Consider the following 9026-nt stretch of genomic DNA (forward strand, 5'->3'; position numbering starts at 1 on the left):
AGTTGCATGACTTATATGCCTAGGTACAGCTATATGCACATATACATATATATACGTATGGACACACAAACATACATTACTTTTATCACACTATGTGTATCATAAATGAATTCTGCATCTGCAAACATATACTACATATTTCCTTCTCTGAGAGGACATATCCAGGTTAGTAATAATGAAAAGTAGACTACCTAAGAAGCCATTTGTCATATTTACTTTTATCTTCTCTATAAACATATTCCTTTTCCCTTTCCATACATTTAAAGTAAAAATCTAGAAAACAAAATCTTATTTTCAAGATTCGCATTTTGGTAATATATTTTCTAAAATATGTCCGCCGTCACAGCGCATGCATCTCCCCAACTCCTGACTAAAACTCCATGAAAGGAGAGGAAATATATGCATTTGAAAATAATATATTTATAACATAAATAATATATTTATAAATAATATATTTATAACATAAAAAATTAAAATGTGTCATTAATGGATATGTATTAAGGAAGACCAGGAGGTATTTCTGCATTAATTCAATACACATTTATTAAGGCTCTCCTAAATACCGGTAAAATCTAGACCTAGTCCATAAGAAGCTTGTTATCTACAGGAGAAATACACATATATAAACTAACTTTAAAAAAATTAAAGACTTTATACTATAATAAGAACAAACTGAGTTCAGGAGAGGGTGTGAATAAATCTGCCTGGCATATGAAGCAGGATGCTAGAACAAGACCTCTCAGACTCAGTGACATTTTTGCTCATCCATACATTGATCTTTCACCATTTTAACCACAATATGTCTCTACAATAGCTGTATACTACGTACATTTTTACGAGGGTAAAATGCCCACCAAAAAAAATTGGCAGCAATCAATGGAACCACGAGGTAAGATTAGTAAAGAATGAAACATCATGCAAGTTGGATTGAAATATAACCAGGAAAAAATGGGAAAAATAATTACCTTAATAACTGCTCTTTGATGCCTCAGGAAAAGAAAAGAAATCCGGAAGACTTCTGAAATAAAATATAACATGCTATATATAAAGTTTCACCAGACAACTCACTTAATGCTGAATAAAAAGATCAATTACTCTTAAAAAAATTCTAACACCTGTTCAAGGAGTTCTTAAAGAGGGAAAATTGGATTATTTATCTAAGATATATTAAATATGAGAAATATTATAACATATAGTATACTTGGCAAAGATAACTAAACCCAAGAGAAATTATATTTTTGAACTTTTGAGTTATTTTGATATTTTATTTTAGTTTTGGTTCAAAAGAAATAAAAGGTTATACTGCCTTACCAAATAAAGAGTTAAGAAAATCATAAGGCTGAATTAATAGTTATTTTCCATTCTGCTACGTATCTAGAATATTTTATAAATTGCTTGATATTTTAGACATCAGAAAATGATAATTTTTCACATAAATTATTAAGTCCTAACCTAATTTATCATCAAGGTTTTTTTACTTGTAAAACATGTTACTAAGTAAACAGTATTCATTAGATGTGACCTAAAATTTTTATTCTCAATTCCTCTCTTTAAACTTACCATTTGGGCTTCCCTGGTGGCGCAGTGGTTGAGAATCTGCCTGCCAATGCAGGGAACACGGGTTCGAGCCCTGGTCTGGGAAGATCCCACATGCCGCGGAGCAACTAGGCCCGTGAGCCACAATTACTGAGCCTGCGCGTCTGGAGCCTGTGCTCCGCAACAAGAGAGGCCACGACAGTGAGAGGCCCGCGCACGGCGATGAAGAGCGGCCCCCGCTTGCCACAACTAGAGAAAGCCCTCGCACAGAAACGAAGACCCAACACAGCCAAAAATAAATAAATAAATAAACAAAGTAAACAATGCGTTTTAAAAAAAAAATACATTTATTAAAAAAAAAAAAAACTTACCATTTAGAGAGTTTATCTGTAACAAATGCCTTGTGTGGCCAGAAACTTTCAAAGCTGAAATTTAAAAAAACAGTTGTATGGAAAGGGGAACAATGACAAGAAAGTTTAAAAGGTGTTGATTTAATCATTTAGACCACCTTAGATATAATTTTTAAAAAATAATACAAAACCCTAAAGTGCTTTTTTGATACTTCATTTTCTTGTCATTTTACTAGATCAGTTTTTAATGAGGAAGGAATTTCAATAAAATAGGAGAGAAGAAAGTGGGGGGGGAGGGGTGAGCAAAATAATCACGGGGGAATAGGGAAAGAGAAAGGACAGAAAGAGCATTCAGAAAGATTTGGAGAAATTCCCTTTTTCCCTTTTTACCTAAATCCTTAAGGGTAGTTGAAGGGAAGCAGGAAGGGCAAACTCATTGCCAAATAGCACCCTCTGTTAAAACAACAGGATTTAATGTTCTCTAGGTTTGTGATGTAAATGGATTCCATTCCTGCCACTAAGGTTAAGCACAACAGCACAATAGATGGTCTGTTAACCTGATTGTTGCATTAATGCTGGGATGGAATATGCATCCATGCAATGAAGAATGCAAAAAGAACGAATTTCTAGAGCAGGACCACTATTAATACCCACACAATAAAATCTGCTCATTCTTTGAGAGGCAAAAACAATTATAATGCCTGGCATTCATTTGAATTTAAAGAGAGTAGAGTTAGTTCAAACCTTTCCTGGGGACACATGCTAGGAGTATCTTAGGTCCAGGCATATACATTTAGACCATTACAATATGACTTTAAAAAGCATTACATACTACTTAGAGTTATTAATAAAATAATATATACTTCCCTCCAATACAAGCGTATCTACATGGGTCAAAAAATAAAGAAAAATTGTGAGTTAAGACATCTTTATGCCTTTTTTCTTTATATCACAGTTTCAAAGCCGGCATAAAATTTAGAATCCTGAAATGCATAATACTTCATGCTTTTTTAGGAATATGAAAACTTATGCCTATTTTTAAACAAATATTAAAGTATAATTCTCACTGAACATACTGTACATATTCAAAATGAATAGTTCCCCAAAAGTTTCCTCATGGCCCTTTATGAGCTATCCTTTAACCCTCAACACCAGCCCCCCATGCATCTTGTAGGCAACCTTTTTATGCTATTATACATTTGTTTGAATTTCTTGAAATTTTATTTAAATAGGATCAGGCAGTATATATTTTTTTCTTGTCAGGCTTCTTTCATTCAGAATAATTGTTTTTTAAGATTCACCCATGTTTTAGCGTGTATTATGGGTTGAAATTTGTCCCCCCAAAAGATATCTTGCAGTCCTAACACCCAGTACCACAGAATGTGACTCTATCTGGGAATAGAGTCATTGTAGATGTAATTATTTAAGTTGAAATGAGGTCGTACTGGAGTAGGGTGGACCCTTATTCCACTATGACTAGTGTCCTCATAAGAAGAGAAGAGACACAGAGACACTCACATGCAAGAGGAACATGTCATGTGATGATAGAGGCAGAGATTGAAGTGCTACAGCTGCAAGGTGGCGCCAAATCCACATCCAACTGGTGCCCTTTGAAAAATGGAAAATGTGGACACAGCCACAGACATTCACAGAGAGAAGTCTATGTGCAGATACACACACAGGAAGAAAGCCACGTAATGACAGATGATGAGTGATGCATCTCCAAGTCAAGGAACATCAAAGATTGCCTGGAAACCACCAGAAGCTGAGAAGAGGCAAGGAAAGATTCTCTCCTACAGGTTTCGGAGGGTACATGGCGCTGCCAACACTTTGATTTCAGACTTTTAGTATCCAGAACTGTGAGACAATAAATTTTTGTTTTTTTAAGATACACAGTTTGTGGTACATTGTTACAGAAACACTAAGAAACGAATACAGTATGTATCAGAATATCATTCTATTTTGTGACTATTCACAATTTGTTTATCCCTTCACCTGTTGAGGACATTTGGATTTTTTCCAGTTATAGGGTCAGTGGTATAACTAAATCATAGAGTACATTCAACTTTAATATGACTAAATACTGACAAATTGATTTGCAACAGTCAATACAACCCCGTATCAGGACCCAGGGGTTCCTATTATCCACATCTACACCAATACTCACAATGTGCAATTTTTTTCTTCCTTGCCAATGTAAAGTGATATGTTCTTGTTATTGTAATTTCTTTTTTTTATTACAAATGAGTTTGATTATCTTTTCATATATTCATTCACCTGTTGGGTACCCTCTTTGCTGAATTGTCTGTTTATATCCTCTGTTTATGTTTTATCAGTGTTAGATGTTGAAATATCTTTTGTCTGTTAGATTTTTTTATGGGTGTCCCTCATTGGGAAAAAAAAAAAACCAAACCTTTATTTTGATGTAATCAAATCAATCCTTTTCTGGGCCTCATGACTGATGCTTTTTGAGCCTTATTCAAACTTAGTTGACAAATATATTCTTCTAAATTGTTCTATACTAACCTTATAATTTTGTGTTTCATATGTAGCTTTTTAAACCATCTGGAACTCATCTTTTTATATTTACTAAAGCAGGGATCAGGTTTTATTTTTCTATATATACCAAACAGATTTTTCTAACATCATTTATTAGACAGTCTGAGACTGACCATGTCATAGGCAAATGCTATCTATTGATTTCCAGGCCCTTGTTTATCTTCCTCTAGGTAGTCACACATCATCCAGGAAACCTAAAGTTATAGAATTTAGCTTTTATATGGTTTCTCTCAAACTCTTGTGATTAGTGAACACTTTTCATGATATTTGAGAGATAATGAAAGAAATCTATTGTTTTCCCCAATTAATATAAAAATCTAATTTTTCATATATTAATATATTCCAGTGATTTGTCTATTCTGAGTCAACAACACATTCCGTTGTAGACGTTATTAAAAAAATGAATATCTGGAGCGAAACTCCCTCTTCATTTCTATTTTTGTAATTTTTCCTCTAGAAATTCTTCTGTCTTAATTTTTTTATATTTGCTTCAATTATTTTTAATTGATAAAAGTAAACCCATTTTGAATTGTGTTGAAGTTATAGATTAGTACAGGAGAAATTGATAACCAATATTGTCTTCCCATATAAAGAAATGGTTTCCATTTATGCAAGACCCCTATAGTGTGCTTCAGCAGAGACTACAGTTTATTCATATAGACTTGAACATTTTCTGTAGAATTTACATTACGGTTGGAAACTTGGCTATGTATTAATTCCAAACCTAAGTATTTAACCGACTTCCTCTACTTTGGACAATGGAATTCTATTCATATACTAGTTTGCCATAAGTAAAATTCAGTCCCAAACATGTATCTCATAAATAAGTATTTTTCTGTGTTGTAGAGGTCTGGAGTTACCTCATACCTTGTTCTGTTTCCCTCAGAGCCCACTAGGAGCCCTTTCCTGGTATATCATCCACTTATTAAAGAAGAACAATATTGACAGAGAACCTGAAGCTATCAGCCATGTTTCTCTGAGTTGGGGTACAAGGCCTCAGCTACCCTTGCTCTTCCTAAATTAATTCTTAAAGGACCATGATGATTGCTTTAAATATGAGGCAGTGGTAAGCAAATATTTTCTATAAAGGGCCAGCTAGTAAATATTTCAGGCTTTACAGGCCATATGGTCTCTGTCACAACTACTCAACCATGCTATTGTAGCATGAAAACAGTCATAGACAATACATAAACAAATTGGTGTGGCTATGTTCCAATAAAACTACATTTATAAAACGAGGCAATGGGACAGATTTGGCCCATATGAAGTAGTTTGCTACCATCCTCCATTCCAGATTTTGCACTACATCTGAGGAACTTTAAAAAGTGATGTCTCTACAGATGGCAAATAAGCATATGAAAAGATGCTCCACATCATATGTCATCAGGGAAATGCAAATTAAAACAACAATGAGATACCACTACACAGCTATTAGAATGGCCAAAATCCAGAACACTGACAACACCAAATGTGGGGTGACAGAACTCTTATCCATTGCTGGTGGGAATGCAAAATGGTACAAGGACTTTGGAAGAAACTTTGGCAGTTTCCTGCAAAACTAAACATTCTCTTACCATATGATCTAGCAATTATGCTCCTTGATATTTACCCAAAGAAATTGAAAACTTATGTCCACACAAAAACCTGCACACTGGGGTTTATAGCAGCTTTAATCAAAAATGCGAAAACTTGGAAGCAACCAAGATGTCCTTTAGTAGGTGAATGGATAAATAAACTGTGGTACATCCAGAAAATGGAATACTATTCAGCTCTAAAAACAAGTGATCTATCAAGCTATGAAAAGACATGGAAGAACCTTAAATGCATATTGCTAAGTGAAAGAAGCCAATCTGAAAATGCTACATACAATATGATATAAACTATATGACATTCTGAATAAGGCAAAACTATGAAGATAGTAAAAAGATCATTGGTTGCCAGAGGTTGGGGGGAGAAGGAGAAGAGTGAATAGGTAGAGCACAGAGGACTTTTAAGGCAGTGAAAATGCTCTGTATGATACCATAATGATGGGTACATGTCATTATACATTTGTCCAAACCCATGAAATGAACAATACCAAGAGTGAATTCTAAGGTAAACTGTGGACTTTGGTTGACTATGAGGTGCCAATGCAGGTTCATCAATTGTAAAAAGTTTGGGATTGACATGTACACACTACTATATTTAAAATGGATTAACAAACAAGGACCTACTGTATAGCACAGGGAACTCTGCTCAATATTATGTAACAACCTAAATGGGAAAAGAATTTGAAAAAGAATAGCTACATGTATATGTATAACTGAATCACTTTGCTGTACACCTGAAACTAACACAACATTGTTAATCAACTATACTTCAATATAAAATAAAAAGTTAAAGAAAAACTCTTAAAAAAACAGATAAACAACAAAGTCCTACTGTAGAGCACAGGGAACTATATTCACTATCCTGTAATAAACCATAATGGAAAAGAACATGAAAAAGAATACATATATATTTATAACTGAATCACTTTGCTGTACACCAGAAACTAACACGACATTGTAAACCAACTACACTTCAATAAAAATTTTGTTTTAAAATGTACCACTCTGGTAGGGGATTTTAATAATGGGGGATACTATGCATGTGTGGGGGCAGGTGGAATATGGGAAATCTCTGTATGTTTCCCTCAATTTTTCTGTGAACCTAATACTGCTTTAAAAAGTCTTAATTAGTTATAAGTTATGGCTATGCTCTATCCCCTGGAAAACTGACTTAATTGAAGTAAGCCAGGCACCTGGGTGGGTTTTTTTTTTTAGCTCCCCTAAATCAGTAATTGAGAAGCCAGATTTGAAAACCACATCCTTGAGACATTTTCTCAAAGTGTACCTGTGTTGTTTTGGGATGGTGCAAATATCACCAGAGCACTTGTTAAAACTACAGATTGCAGGGTCCCACTCCAGACCCACTGAATCAGAATCTTCAGGGAAGGGCAGGGGATTTGCAAAGCCTAGCAGGAACCCCAGGTGATTCTTATCGTGAGAAAAATTTAGAAAACACTGCCCAGAGGCCAACTTCTGCTTTCTGTGTTTCTCTACTTTGAAGCTCCCAGTGAATGATTTGGACAAATAGCCTTCTATCTGTAGATGATCCATCCTCGGAGGTTAGCCAAACCTTTTCTGGAGGTAGGGAATTATGAATAAATAATTTTAAAGGCATAAATTCCCAAATAGTCACCTTCCATATGTACACTTCTTTGAAACTGATTAGACTGAGAAAGCTCTTGAGTTCACAGTAGAATTCCTCTCTCTTTATGACAGAATTACATACTGTGTCTTCTTCACAATTCTCACCCACTCTTAGTCCTGCTATGGATCATTGTCTCAAGGGTGTGAAAATCTCCAGGGCACCAACAAAGGGAAAGCCGGCTTTAAACTTGAATCAAGGAAGCATAAACATATAAAGTTTCCTGTATTTTCCCGTTTTCTACATATTTCAGTTATGAGCCATCTGTTAGAAATTTGGTATTTTGCCCCATGATGAGATGTTCTGAATTCAGATATGTGATACAGGGTAGTGGTGGGAGTAATGATGATTTTTATTTAATGACTTTCTCGCCTCCGTTAGACGATTGTTAAGGAATGCATCTCCTATGAAGGAGACACACGAAAGAAAAGTAAAGAAAGATTTAGTAAGACATATTGAATGCTCAAAATGATACTTTCCTGCATATGAATATAAGCAACTCTTTTCAGCTTTTCTCAATACTTATCCCTAAGGGCGAGTCATTAGCCAGAAAGAAAATTACCTTCCAGCAGCCAAAGCAGTACTGGTTAGTGATCTTAATACTGTCATATGAAACTGGAAGCACAGAACGTTTTCAAGACACACTGGATAAAATTCAAAGATAAAAGTTTTATGTGATTTCTTTCAGGATTTTGATAATGAAGTTAAAACATATTTTATCATCGTATTATGAAATATTTATTCCCTTTACATTCAATACTCATTTCATCTTGTGAAATTCTTAATATTTTTTACCATCCATTAATAAAAAATTAAATGTTAGCTGTCAGATATTAACGAGGGTAATTTCTATCATATTTTATGAAGTATAGTTTCCATAAAACTTTATTTGGTAATAATTATAAAAATGTATAATGCACTTAGATTGTTTTGACCAATTGTATACTAACCATCATTGTAACAAAAATAAATCCACAAGACCTATTTTAGCTCTTAAATCCTTGTGCCTGCAGGCATAAAACACATGGTAAAATTTCAATCCTTATACATCCAGTATTTTTGTTTTCTTACTTAGGGTAGGCTGTTATACAAAAATAACTTTCCAAAGTTAAAGTTATAAAGTGAACACATGTCAAATATTTGCTTGACTCAGTAATGAGGGAAATAATGAGAAAAACAGCATGTGGGAAAGCTGGTTCAAAGGCGATTTCAAACAGTGGTTATGTTGTCAGTTTAAGAGAGGCAAGCTGAAATACATTTGCTAAGTTTGAGTCAAAGTTGTTTAATATCTTACTGGAAAAGTAAATTATTAGGATTATTTTCTCTGAGAGAAATAATGCATCTCTACTG

Source organism: Balaenoptera acutorostrata, chromosome X (genome assembly GCF_949987535.1).
Source record: "Balaenoptera acutorostrata chromosome X, mBalAcu1.1, whole genome shotgun sequence".
Taxonomy (NCBI): Eukaryota; Metazoa; Chordata; class Mammalia; order Artiodactyla; family Balaenopteridae; genus Balaenoptera; species Balaenoptera acutorostrata.